The sequence below is a fragment of the Bubalus kerabau genome, chromosome 7 (genome assembly GCF_029407905.1).
Source record: "Bubalus kerabau isolate K-KA32 ecotype Philippines breed swamp buffalo chromosome 7, PCC_UOA_SB_1v2, whole genome shotgun sequence".
Taxonomy (NCBI): Eukaryota; Metazoa; Chordata; class Mammalia; order Artiodactyla; family Bovidae; genus Bubalus; species Bubalus kerabau.
Window position 1 is genome coordinate 9,803,866 of NC_073630.1, and position 12,506 is coordinate 9,816,371.

The 12,506-nt window shown below is 36.0% G+C and overlaps 1 long non-coding RNA gene across 1 annotated transcript in view; it reads right to left on the reverse strand.

The window, feature by feature from the left end:
• Positions 1–6,944, reverse strand: part of LOC129657433 (uncharacterized) — a 41,163-nt gene extending 34,219 nt beyond the window's left edge. The window contains exon 1 of the long non-coding RNA XR_008716717.1: positions 6,620–6,944. This is a non-coding gene — a long non-coding RNA (uncharacterized LOC129657433). The remainder of the gene's footprint in view (positions 1–6,619) is intronic.
• Between the last annotated feature and the right edge of the window lie 5,562 nt (positions 6,945–12,506).

Genomic DNA, 12,506 nt, shown 5'->3' on the forward strand with positions numbered 1-12,506 from the left:
GCCCAGATTTTCTTTTACAGATTCTAAATTCCTGCTTCATCATCCCATTCTTGAAAGGGATCTCTTGGATCAGTGACCCATCATATACTCAGTCATTTCTGGAATTTCCACAGATTTGGGAATCACAGCGTGTCCTTTTCAGTCTGTTATAGATACACATATATCTCTCAATGAATGAAGCATGAGTTTATTTGCTTAAGACAAATAAATAAATGATAACAAAAGTTTGAGAACTCCCTACTAAGTTGGTTCTTACAGCTTGGATCTCAGAGGCTTCATCTGTAAGTTGTGGGTAGAATGCCTACCTTGTTGGCTGTTACAAGAAACTGAGAGTTATAAATGAAAAACCTTATACTCTGTTTGGCACAGAGTAGACAGTTATCTTTTCCCTTAATAAGGCTCCATGATATCCCAAATTTGGAAATTAAAATTGCACACAAATCCCAAGAATTAACATCATAAGAATTTTTCAAATAATTCATAGCTCATCGTCACAGTATACATGTTTAAAAATGTCAAATAATTGATGACATCCATTAGACTCCCAAGGACATATTTGGCTTTCTGTTGGGAATTCCAATACTTGAAAACCTTGGGGGAAAGTCTTCTGTAATAGGGTATGTCAAATACAAGCTCTGTTTTTGCTTATTTATACTAAATAGCCTCTAACCTCCAGTCCACTATGCTGTACAAGATTTATTTACAAAGTCTTCAGCCAGGGCTAGAGTTCCATGAGTTCTGAGTATACACGAACTTCCCTCTTGCAAATTGTTTTGGGTCATGCTTCTCTGATGTGACTCTGATTTCCGTATGTTTGTTCGCTTATGTTTAAAAACTACATAGTTATGAACAATTTTCGTCCAGTGAGAGCTATTTTTTCAAGAGTATACTATTTAGAACAAAAAATAAATTTATTGAATACATTCCCACTTGGGTTATAAATTAAATTCTGTAGACAGTGACAGGATCCTTACATCTTAAGCAAACAGGAAGTTATATCATTTTTAAAATGTTTAGTGAATTCTGTTGACCCATATTTTGAAAAGCATACAAATTTCGCTCTGTGGAATAGTATGAATCTGCCTGGAGAATCCCAGGGACAGCGGAGCCTGGTGGGCTGCCATCTATGGGGTCGCACAGAGTCAGACACGACTGAAGTGACTTAGCAGCAGCACCCAAACTCACACTTACCTAAATTTTTTAAATGTAGAAAAATTCAGATCCCTTTTGCTAAGTAAATTACATACTATTTTTCAAGATACTTGTCATATGACTGCTTTAGTTGGTTGACCTTGTGTTCTCACCAAGATACAATATTGTTTGAAAAGAAATTGTTTTTATATGAGGAATGGGGAAGGGAATTATAAAAATACAAAAATCCTCATCCACATCTTCAGTATTTAATCAGGATTTTTCAGCACATTAACAAAACTGAAAAGCAAGGTAAGCATATTTGAAAGTGACGTTCATTCTTATAACTCATTTTGATGCTATTCATTATAGAGTACTTATAAAAATTCTTTCCTAAATGATATATTCATAAATGAAACTTCATGCAGTGAAAAAGTTACCTTCTACAGAAATCCAACTCAATTAGATTTAGTGATAAGCTGAGATACTGGCTTATCTGAAACTTAGGTGTGTGTAATGATAATATAATCATAAGCACCTGTAGAACACTCTGAAGTGCCTTTACATATATTATCATTTATCATTTCATCACAAATAGTTACAGAAAGATTGGGGGGGGGTGGTGGTCAAAATGTAGGAAAAAAAACTAAACCTAAACTTATATCTCAAACATCTTTTATTAGTATTTTACTGATAAGGAAATAGAGCATTTAACCAGAAGAAATAAATACAGGCTTTGAACAAATAGTTCAGAAAAATGGTTTTTCATTTAAATATAAAAATGCATATACCATGACTACTGTCAATCCTATAAAATTTACTCTTTTGAATATATAACTATTAATACATTATAACTTAAATGGGTTCAATAAGGGTACTGACCAGACACAGCAAAACTTAGGGACTAGAGCCTGACATGTTAAAGCTAGGTTAGGAGTTCAACAAAGAAGGAGCCAAAATCCAGAAAAGAAATAAATGGTGCAAATAGTCATTGTTCTTAAGAATTACAAAGGAGTTATAGTTGGGGAAACCAAATATGTATAATAGAACCACAGTCTAGCTGGTAACAAGAGGCTGATCCAAGGGGGCAGCAAACAGATCCAACTGCAATGGAAAGTCCTGGGATTACTGGATGTGGAGTTGTAGTGTGAACTGTATGCCCTCATGGGTCAGCTGGTCCTCAGGTACAGAAGGTGGGCCTTTCTTAAAGGTGTGTGTTCTAGTCTTGTTAGTCTTAACTGTGTGGTTATGAAACAGTAGGAATAGTGATGCAGTTGCTGATTTCTTATTGATTTGGAATATTATTCAAACCAAATATTTAGCATTCAGTTTCTATAATTAACATTTATAAGTTATTATAGAAATGAGAATGATTATTAAATATATACAAAATTCCTAATAAGATTACTTTTAGGTCGTTTTGAAGAGGTTGACGCTTAAATCCTTCATCCTGATCAATAAGAGAAGAAAAGTATTTCATAAAAGCTTTAGGCCTAGCACTTTGACATGATAGACACCAAAAATTATTTGTTAATTGAGCATGAATTATTTCTAATTTGTTGAAATTTGAGGTGAGTCCTTTAATAGTCTTATCCTAGCCCTTTTAGGAAGTAAAAACCAATACTGCAATTCAATATGATTTTTTTGGTGTTGTTTTCCTTTTTACCTTTGTGATTATATAATTCCAGCAAACCCATTTGCAGGATTCTGAATTTTTATTTTAATTATATATATAGGGTCTTTTTTGACTGAAAACTGTACTTAATTGTCCCCCCCCCCTTTTGTTTTCACAGAGGATGTTTCTGCCTAATGTTAGTTTTGATCTCTAATACAAACATCGTTCTGGAAAATGTTCTGAGATATTTTTGTGTCTCATGAGGTTAAGGGAAGGAAGTCTATTAGAGGATGCTGCTTGATGCAGGAAAAGTAAGACAACAGCTCAAAGATAAGTTTCCAAAATGCATACCTCCACTGACTCAATGTAAAATTGATTCATAAAATCAAACTCTAAAACTGTTGGTAAGAAAAGAAACTAAAGAGCAGGCAAAGGAACAGAATTATGCCAAGGACTCAAGGGAAATTTCAGGAATAAAAAATAAGATCTAGGAGCCTAAATAAAGGGTCAAAAGCTGTACTTTATCGCATTTTGTCATCAATGTGTGCCTTGAATTAAATATTTGAAATAGCATTTTATTCAGAGACAAGAATATAAATTAAAAAGTGAAATTAAAATGTCTGCAACTAATACTAATGTAGAAAACTCATTTCTTCTCCTCTTCTCCTGATCCCTACTTTACAGTAGAAGGTTGATCTTCACTATTAATTAGTTCAAGGAGAGAAATCACATATCACCCCCAAAAGTTGACCTGACCAGGTCAGGGAACAGTTCTCCTGGGAATCATACAGCATTTTTAAGTCTCTTCATAACGGCATCAGTGGTGTCTTGGTTTGCTTCTTTCAGCTCCTGTTTTTCTATGCCCTCGAAACTAGTGCAAGCAGAGAGGGGTTTTTTGTGTTTTTTTTGTTTGTTTTGTTTTGTTTTTTTCCTCCCTAGTCCCAGTGTAGCCCTGGAATGGCTGCTATAGAAGGAAGAGACTGGGGGACACAGTGATGTTGATTCAGTTTAAGTCTGATAATCAAGGCTGGATTTATGAGAGGACTGGGGGAGATAGATTTCTGTACCTAGAACAATATGTTTTTGCACACTGAGATGCTGCACGGGAAATTTAATGGTAACTGTGTGTTTATTTGTATGTGACTAGGTATTTTCCAGTATCCTGAGAGACCTTGCTGAAAAACACACACACTCAGAGGGGAGGCAAAAAAGAACAACTGAGCTGTAATAAAGCTTAGCTTCATCTTCAAACTAGAGAAATGGCATCATCATCAGTTTAAAAAGAACTCTTCACAGTCACACTGCCAGAAACCTCACCCAGGCCAGAGGTCTTCATCATGGCAGCCTTGAAGATAACCAGGAAAAGCCTCTTAGAACTTTGGCTGCTTAGTCCCAAGTGTCAGCAGTGACAGTGATGTTAATCAATCGTTATCTGTTCCCCCTCTTTGCTTCACCTACACCTGCCACAACGCCCACATATACACCCACATGTATTCATGAATAGGAACTATTTCTCTACAATCCTTAACACCTTCTGTATTGAGGTGAGTGGTCCCATATTTGTCTTCCTTCTGCTCTTTCCTCAAACCAAAGTGTCAAAATATGAGCATTTATACACAGAAACACATGGCAGTTTCCTAAATATTCATTTGGCTGACAGTCCAGCAAATTCCAGTACTCTGAGGATTAACTAGTCACTTTATTTCTTTCGGAGAGCTCTGCTATAACCGAAGCCCAGCATTTTGTTTATCTTCCAGGGAACATGCTCAAATGCACTCATCATGACAAAGTACCTGCTGTGGAAATGCTTTTTAAAATTGTGAGACATGAAGGCGTTTTTGGAGGAAGAAGGGTCATTATCTAATTTTTAAGATTTTTGATACCTTGTAAGAATCTTAGAGAGTTTGAACAACTTACTAATAGCTTTAGTGTTTCCAGCCGATCTTTAATGTATAAAGTTAAGCGGATGCATCTTTATGTTAAATGAAATATTTGAAGCCTATAAATACAAACCAGTTTCATTTCATTGTTTTGACCACCTCCTCCTGCAGTAACATTTTCTGAAGCACTGCTGACAAAGAGTAAACAGAAAAATTTGCATTTCAGAGCCCTTTATTTCCCCAATCATGCGCTGGCTGGCGTGGATTCTAATGAATAATGCGAAAACTCAGTGGCAGGAAGCCAAAAAGAGAATAAAGAGAAGCAAAGATGGAGATAACAAACTATGCCACAAACTATCCTATTAATCCTAGAATGACTGGGAATTGATTATTAGCGAGCTCATTTTTTGTTTCTTTCGGCTCTTGACTAGAGAAGGCTGGCTTTGCAGAGCGTCATAAAGCATGACGAACAGAGGCTTTCTCAAAGGCTCAAGTCCCTATTTTTTCACTAAATGGATGTTAACACTAGGACTATACAAGTCATATATCATTAAGAAAAGAAATTAAGATTTTAGAGTCTTCTCTAAATATATTTTCATAAAAGTAAATTGGAAATAAAGAACACAGGGACTTTATCACTTATCTCAATAGCTAGATTTTTGGCATTTGTATTTAAACAAGTAACTCTAATATGATATAAATGCTATATTCAAAATATGTGCTATGGAAGACAATATATTACATCAATAACAATTAAGATATATATTCTTAGCCTTTTTTGACCCACATTTTATTCAGTTATCAGCATTCGACAAATATTTGTTGAACATGTATGCCAAATGTTTCCATTTAACAATGCCAACTGTTATCACCTATTCTCTTTTAAAACAAAGATTATTAAATGAATGGGGATTGATGGAGAGAGCTGATGATTTATTTGTCTCGGGAACATGAGAGGGAGAAGGAATTTAGAGACCTGGCTGGACCAGAGGTATGCTGGTAAATGTTTAACAACTGGCTCTCCAGGGTTTTAAAATCAAAGAGGCCCCATTTGTTTGTTCATTAACGTGGTGGTAAATAACACCTGGCTTCCCAGTAGTAAAGAACCTGCCTGACAGTGCAGGAGGCATAAGAGACATGGGTCTGATTCCTGGGTTGGGAAGATCCCCTGGAGAAGGGATCTCCTGGAGAAGGGAACCCACTCCAATATTCTTGCCTGGAGAATCCATGGACAGAGGAGCCTGGTGGGCTACAGTCCATGGGTCACAAAGAGCCGGACACGACTGAAGCAACTTAGCATGCACACAAAGAACACCATCGTGTCTGATCTCGGTCTACCAACCTGACATCATCGAATGTGGAATTGGGAAAAGACGAACACAATCCATTTTCCTGATCTGTGATGAGCCCACTCTAGTACATCATTGTTAATACTCAACAATGACTTTCTGGGGTCACCCTGAGAGCCTATCTGTGACTACATAACAGGCAAAACCGGGAGGTTAAATAGCTTTGCAGAGTGACTCATAAATGCCCATAGATATATTTATATATGCCTGCATTGTCTTTATATCTCTTCTTTTAGAGCATCTAATCTCTCATGCTGTCTTTCTTTAGCCCTCTGGTAAACTGAGCAACTGACCTCTGCTACCACAAAGAGAAAAACAGCATCTGCTATGGGAAGCTGGCAGTAACTTTAAGCTCCCTTTGCAATATGTTTCACGATTTTGTCACATAACATTAAAAATATGTGTCCCTGAGGATGCGATTTAATAAAATCAGTGATGTTTCTGCTTCATCAAGGAAATTCTTAAATAAAACTTGCAGTTTCCAATGAGAATATGTTCAGATAAAGAATTCAGTGACTCTAAGTCTTAATTAGAGCTAAATTTCCAGAAGTTTACCCACTATTGCTTTTGTACCATCATCGCAAATATCAAGCCAATTTAAAGGGTCAATAACATCTTAGTTTTGTTATGAAAATGATTTTTACCTTGCAGACCTCAAAAAAGCATCTCTGAGCCTCCTAGGGTTCCATGGACAACACTTTGAGAGCTACCACTCTAACCTAGAGTCACGAATGTCTCTTGGCTTGGTTGTCGCAGTAAGCTCCACATGTCCATTCTGGCTACCTTGTGATCCATTCAGCAACAAACAGTCAAAGTGGACTTGTAATAAAGCAAACCTAATCATGTCACTTCCTACTCAAAACCCTCTTAGGACTTCCCGTTACTCTTAGAATTGAATGAAAACCCTTTTTATGGCTGACAGAGCCCTCTGTTATTTTGTCCTTGTCTGCCTCTGCAGCCTCATCTCCCTCTGTCCTCCTCTTCAATCTGTTTACGGCAGCTACACTAGCTTCTTTCTGTTCTTAACCACAGTAGATTCATTCTTGCTACCGGTCTTTGCATGTGCTCTTCTTTGTAATGTTTTCTCCATATTCCACTGACCTGATTAACTGGACTCATTTTGTAGCTATCGACTTAAATCTCACCCTAAGGATTTTCTTATCAGTCTCCTGTTAGATTAGATCCCCTCTCATGTATTCTTACCTTCTTGTGATTGTATAATTACGGTTGTACTTGTTTTTGAGATCTGTCTTCTCTGAGAGACCATAACTGTTCTCATGGAAGAGACTATGTCTGTCATCATCTCCATAACAGATTAAGGGCTTTGAATGTTGTCTGACTTGATTGAAGATTGTCACCTAGTGTGAAAAAGAAGGAACTGGAAGATGATCTGCCTGTAAGTGTCAGTCTACACCTTTGACAGTGTATAACACCGATTCTTTGGACCTTAAATGAGGAGCAACAACCTTGAGAAGACTTTTATTATTTTTAAAAAATGCTAACTGGAGGTGCAGAGAGCATGGGCCCCATTCCCCCCAGGAATTAAATTGGAGCCAGACCAGCATGGTTGTATTCACAACTGAAACTCCACTAGTGAATATTTTGTTATAGGGATAATTTTGTCATACCTAAATTTCTCTCTTTTTTTAAGGATCTTTCCAAGGAGATTTCTACTTTCTTCATTCAAAGAGACTTCAAACAACCTATAGACATGTTCCAGCAAAGATCTGAACTCTGGCAATAAGCATAGTTCAAATGTGGCCTTCCGCTACACACTACCCAGTCATTTTATTATCTCATCTATCCCTCCATGTTAGTAAAAATATTGAAATATATACTAGCTCTGAATCAAGTGTATAACTTACTGACGTTCTGGAAAAATTATCATCCTCCCAAGCTCAACACCACAGTACCACTAGAAAATATTAAATATCTCCTTCTATTAAAGAAAATATGTATCAGAAATTAATTCCAGGAGGCTCAAAGTTCTTCTTTGAGGTATGCTCAGTGTGGCCTCACATGTCTTATGCCAGGTGTATGACCAGCAAGTGACTGTAAACAGCAGCCTAAGAAGGGAAAGTAAAAGTTATAATTTTTAATTATTTTTTTCTTGGTTCAAAATAAGCCACCAAAATAAGACTTGCCAAAATACTCTTGCGTATATTCTCCATTGATTATTCTCAAAATGAAATTGATGCCTGTTGCACAATGCAATATATGGACAATTCATATTGTCAGAATTGCTTGGTGATGAAAAGTGAAAGTTTTGGTTAAATGGCTAAATATTTGATTTAAAATATCTCAGCTGCATTTAGAAGCATGTGAGACATTGTTTCCTTTTTCTATTTCCTGCAGTATTCCTCCCAAAGCTAGAGTTCGTTTTAAAAAGATAAAGATTAAACACTGCAGTGAATTATGTCCCCACTCATGGGCAAACACCTTTTTCTTTTTGCTTGTCTTTGTGAATATTTTAAATCTAATATTTATTACATTTTGTTTGAAAAAGAGACAGGTTAAAATGCAGCTTGAAAAAGAAAAGATGGTAACTGTTAAGAGATCTAATTACAATGAACCTACCATAACTAGGTCAGCAAGAGGTTAGGAATGAATTTGTTTGTAATGGAAATAGGAACTTTTCTGGAACATTTAAATAGCTGATATTGTGTCATTGCCTTGGATGTAATTAGTCATTTTGTTAGACTCAGTTTGAGAACGGAATCCTAGGTTGAAAAGTTCAAAGTACAAGGGTAGTACCTAGAGAAGAGCTGGTAGTTGTACTGGGAAACCTAGACATCAAGAGACCCCTCAAAGGCTGATTGCTGAAAGGAAGAAAGCAGCAGGAATCCCCATCCTCTAAGTGTGGAAGCATCAAGGGAAAACTCCATCCTCTGCAGCAGTTGGATAACATTGCTACTAAATGGTTTGGGGTTTACCTATATCCTTTCATATTTGTTGTTTCTAATGCCTTTTTCTGTTTGCACTATTTGATTTTAGGTTGTTCACCCAACTGACAGGTCACATAATCCTCCATAGTTCTATTGTATCTCCTTCAAGGGCCTTTTTGCTCACAAAAGCTGTAAGACTAAAGAACTATGGTGTATTATATACAAATTTCTTGATCTCAGAAAAGCTGATGGCAGAATTTATATGTTATCCTGCTTCTTGCCTTTAATTTCCTTCTTGCTTCCGTTAGGTATACTTTCGCCATGGTTAGTGCCTTCTCCAGCGCTAGAGCAAGAGGGAGGCAAGACTTCAGATTCATGCCAGTTAAGTCATTGGATAAACACTGAGAAGACAAGAGTTGGACACGACTTAGCAACTGAACAAAAACACAATAATTGACTCAGATTATACATTCTTTCTCTAGAATAGCAATGTCTGGGAGAACCTTCTGTGATGATGGAAATATCTGTACTGTTCGATGCAGTTACCACTGGTGCAACTAATGTTTTAATTTAATTCTTTTAAATTTAAATAGCCACATGTAGCGCATAGCCACTGTATTAGTCAGCACAGCTCTCAAATATGCCTTTCTAGTTATCATGCTCAGCTATACAATATCATTTTGTTAATTCCAAAATTACCAATTTAGGAACCATGATTTTTTTAGTTGAACTAGCCTATCGCTGACTTTATGAGCTATAAATAAAATGGCTGATAATCAGATTAACAATGTGAAAAATATTATAGATCAAACGTTTCACTTCTATAGGGACATAATGAATTAATATAGATAATAAATTTGTTAGATGATGAATCACTTTTATTATTCATTGATGTGAAACAGGTCTAAATGGACCTTCACTTGAAAACACTCTTGTGATGGTTAATTTTAGGTGTCGACTTGACTGGGCTAAGGGAATGCCAGGCAAAACTTGTTTGGTGGTGTGGCTGTGTGGGTATTTCCAGAAGAGGTTACCAGTTGAATTAGTCGACTAAGAAGAGATCCACCCTCACCAGTGCGGGTGGGAATCTTCCAATCAGTTGAGGGCCAGAATGGAACAAAAAGCTAACGGTAAGGCACTTCTCTCTCTTCTGGAGCTGGGACATCCGTTTCTCCTACCCTTGGAGGTCAGAGCTCCTGGTTCTTGGACCTTATGACTCTGGGACTGAACACCATCAACTCCCCTGGTTCTCAGACCTTTGGGCTCAAACAGTTATACAACCAGCTTTCCTGTCTCTCCATAACTGCATGAATTGATTCCCACAATAAATCTCCTCTTATATGTCTGTATGTATTCTGTTGGTCTTGTTTGTCTGGAGAACCCTGACTAATACAACTCTTTAATTGTTAGTTATTCCTTTATCTGAACTATACTAGACACTGGACTAGTGCTGGAGATTTTTTAAATGATTTGCCTTCAAGAAGCTTTCTGTCCTAGAAATTAAATATGTATCTTTGACACTATAGTTTAATATTACTATAAATATTATATATTTACCACTTTGAAGATATTTAAGAACATTAAATCACCTAAGGTCCTCCAAAAAAGTTCATTTTTAGAGATGTATTTTTAAAATGTATTTTTATCTCATGTATTTCATATGTTTCACATAAATCTGAGCTTTCCCCAGATTAGGACAAAGTCATGGTTTTTATATTTTATTTAATTGTATTTACACTGATTATTATTTATATGAGTCATGGTTTCTTTAGTATAATGTATTAGCATATAGTATAGTTTATGTGTATGTATAATATATATATATCTCTCTCTCAATATTTAAGGTTTGGCTATATTTTTAGGTAATAATAAATTGAAAATTTCATAATATTTAAACCATGACTTAGTTTTATATATAGTATATAGCATTAATGTATTAGTGTAAGTACTACATTTCTCATAAGTACTATAAGTTTAGCTATAATTATATAAGAATAACCATAAGTATATATATATATATATATATAAAGATAAGTACTAATAATTTCTTATTTTAATTTCTTGCATGATTATTTTAACACCTAATATGTCTATCATTAGTAAAAATGGTGAATCAGTTTGCACTTGATGAAAGGGGCTTAATATATTAGCTTTTCCAGGAATATTGAGTATGGGTTATAGAGCCAGACTGCCAAATTGTTCAGTTCCTTGCTCTCTCAACATACTAAATGTAACCTTGAACAAGTCATTAAATTTATCTGTGCTTCAACTTCCTCACTGGAAAATTAGGAAATAATATCTGCCTCTTCATAGAGTCATTGTGAGAATTACCTTAAAAGAGTCATTAAAAAAAAGTGCTTTACATAATCCCTGACACATGATAGTGTTCAGTAAAACTTTATTTTTATTATAAATTTTTTTTCTTACTACTACTCCTACTATTTGGAATATTGCAGGACATAGAGACTCTGTATCATATTTTTAGAGGAGATATTTGAGGAAGGGGAGCCTGTCACTGCTCATATATTATCATAGTATACCAGGTACTAAACCAGAGTTTAAATACTGGAAGATTTTTACCCTTGGTATCTACATTTGTAGACAAAAATCTTCAAGTATTTTTATTTCCTTATAGAATGTTAATTTACTTATATTTTTCCTCTCAGTCCAAGGTTAGAAAGTCCACACCATTTTGTAAGTTTGTACTTTAATTTAAAGAATATATATTTAACATGGAGTCATTGCAGAAGATTACCCTATGTTGGAAAAAACTTTATTTTTTTCTGAAGGACATGTGTATATGAAATTTGAAAATATAGGCTTTACACTGTATGCCTCTAGAGACAAGGAATGGATATATTAAAAATGGGAAAAAAAAAAACTTCTAAGGAAACTTTTAAAAATATATACTGCACTGCTGCTGCTAAGTCACTTCAGTCGTGTCCGACTCTGTGCGACCCCATAGACGGCAGCCCACCAGGCCCCACCGTCCCTGGGATTCTCCAGGCAAGAACACTAGAGTGGGTTGCCATTTCCTCCTCTAATGCATGAGAGTGAAAAGTGAAAGTGAAGTCGCCCAGTCGCCACCGACTCTTAGCGACCCCATGGACTGCCGCCTACCAGGCTCCTCCATCCATGGGATTTTCCAGGCAAGAGTACTGGAGTGGGGTGCCATATACTGCACTAGTAAGGATATAATATTTGAGAAAGGCTATGATTCAAAAGCATGATCAGAAAATTTCAAATAGAGCATTGAATTAGATCTCTAAATACCACCATGCACTCAGTAAACAGATGGGGCTGGCAGTGCAAATCAAATTGGGAAAACTGAACATCTCAGTAATGCTGCCAGTTTCTCAAGCCTCAAAGGTTTACATCTTTGAATTCTTGCCTAAGTCAGTATTATAGTATATGGAATGTTCCGTGAGTTTAATTTAAGCTCTGCATTTAAAGGTATGTAATTGTAATTCCACTCCTCAACTATAAACTTATAGGGGATTTGAAGGAAATAACTGGCTACAAACGGGAGAGTTAAATAGGAAAATGTGGGCAGTAAGTATGTTTTGAACCCCTATTTCTCTCTTAGGATTAGATTTGAGGCCATTAGCTGCTATAACAAATAAACACACAAATGTGCACTAGCTCA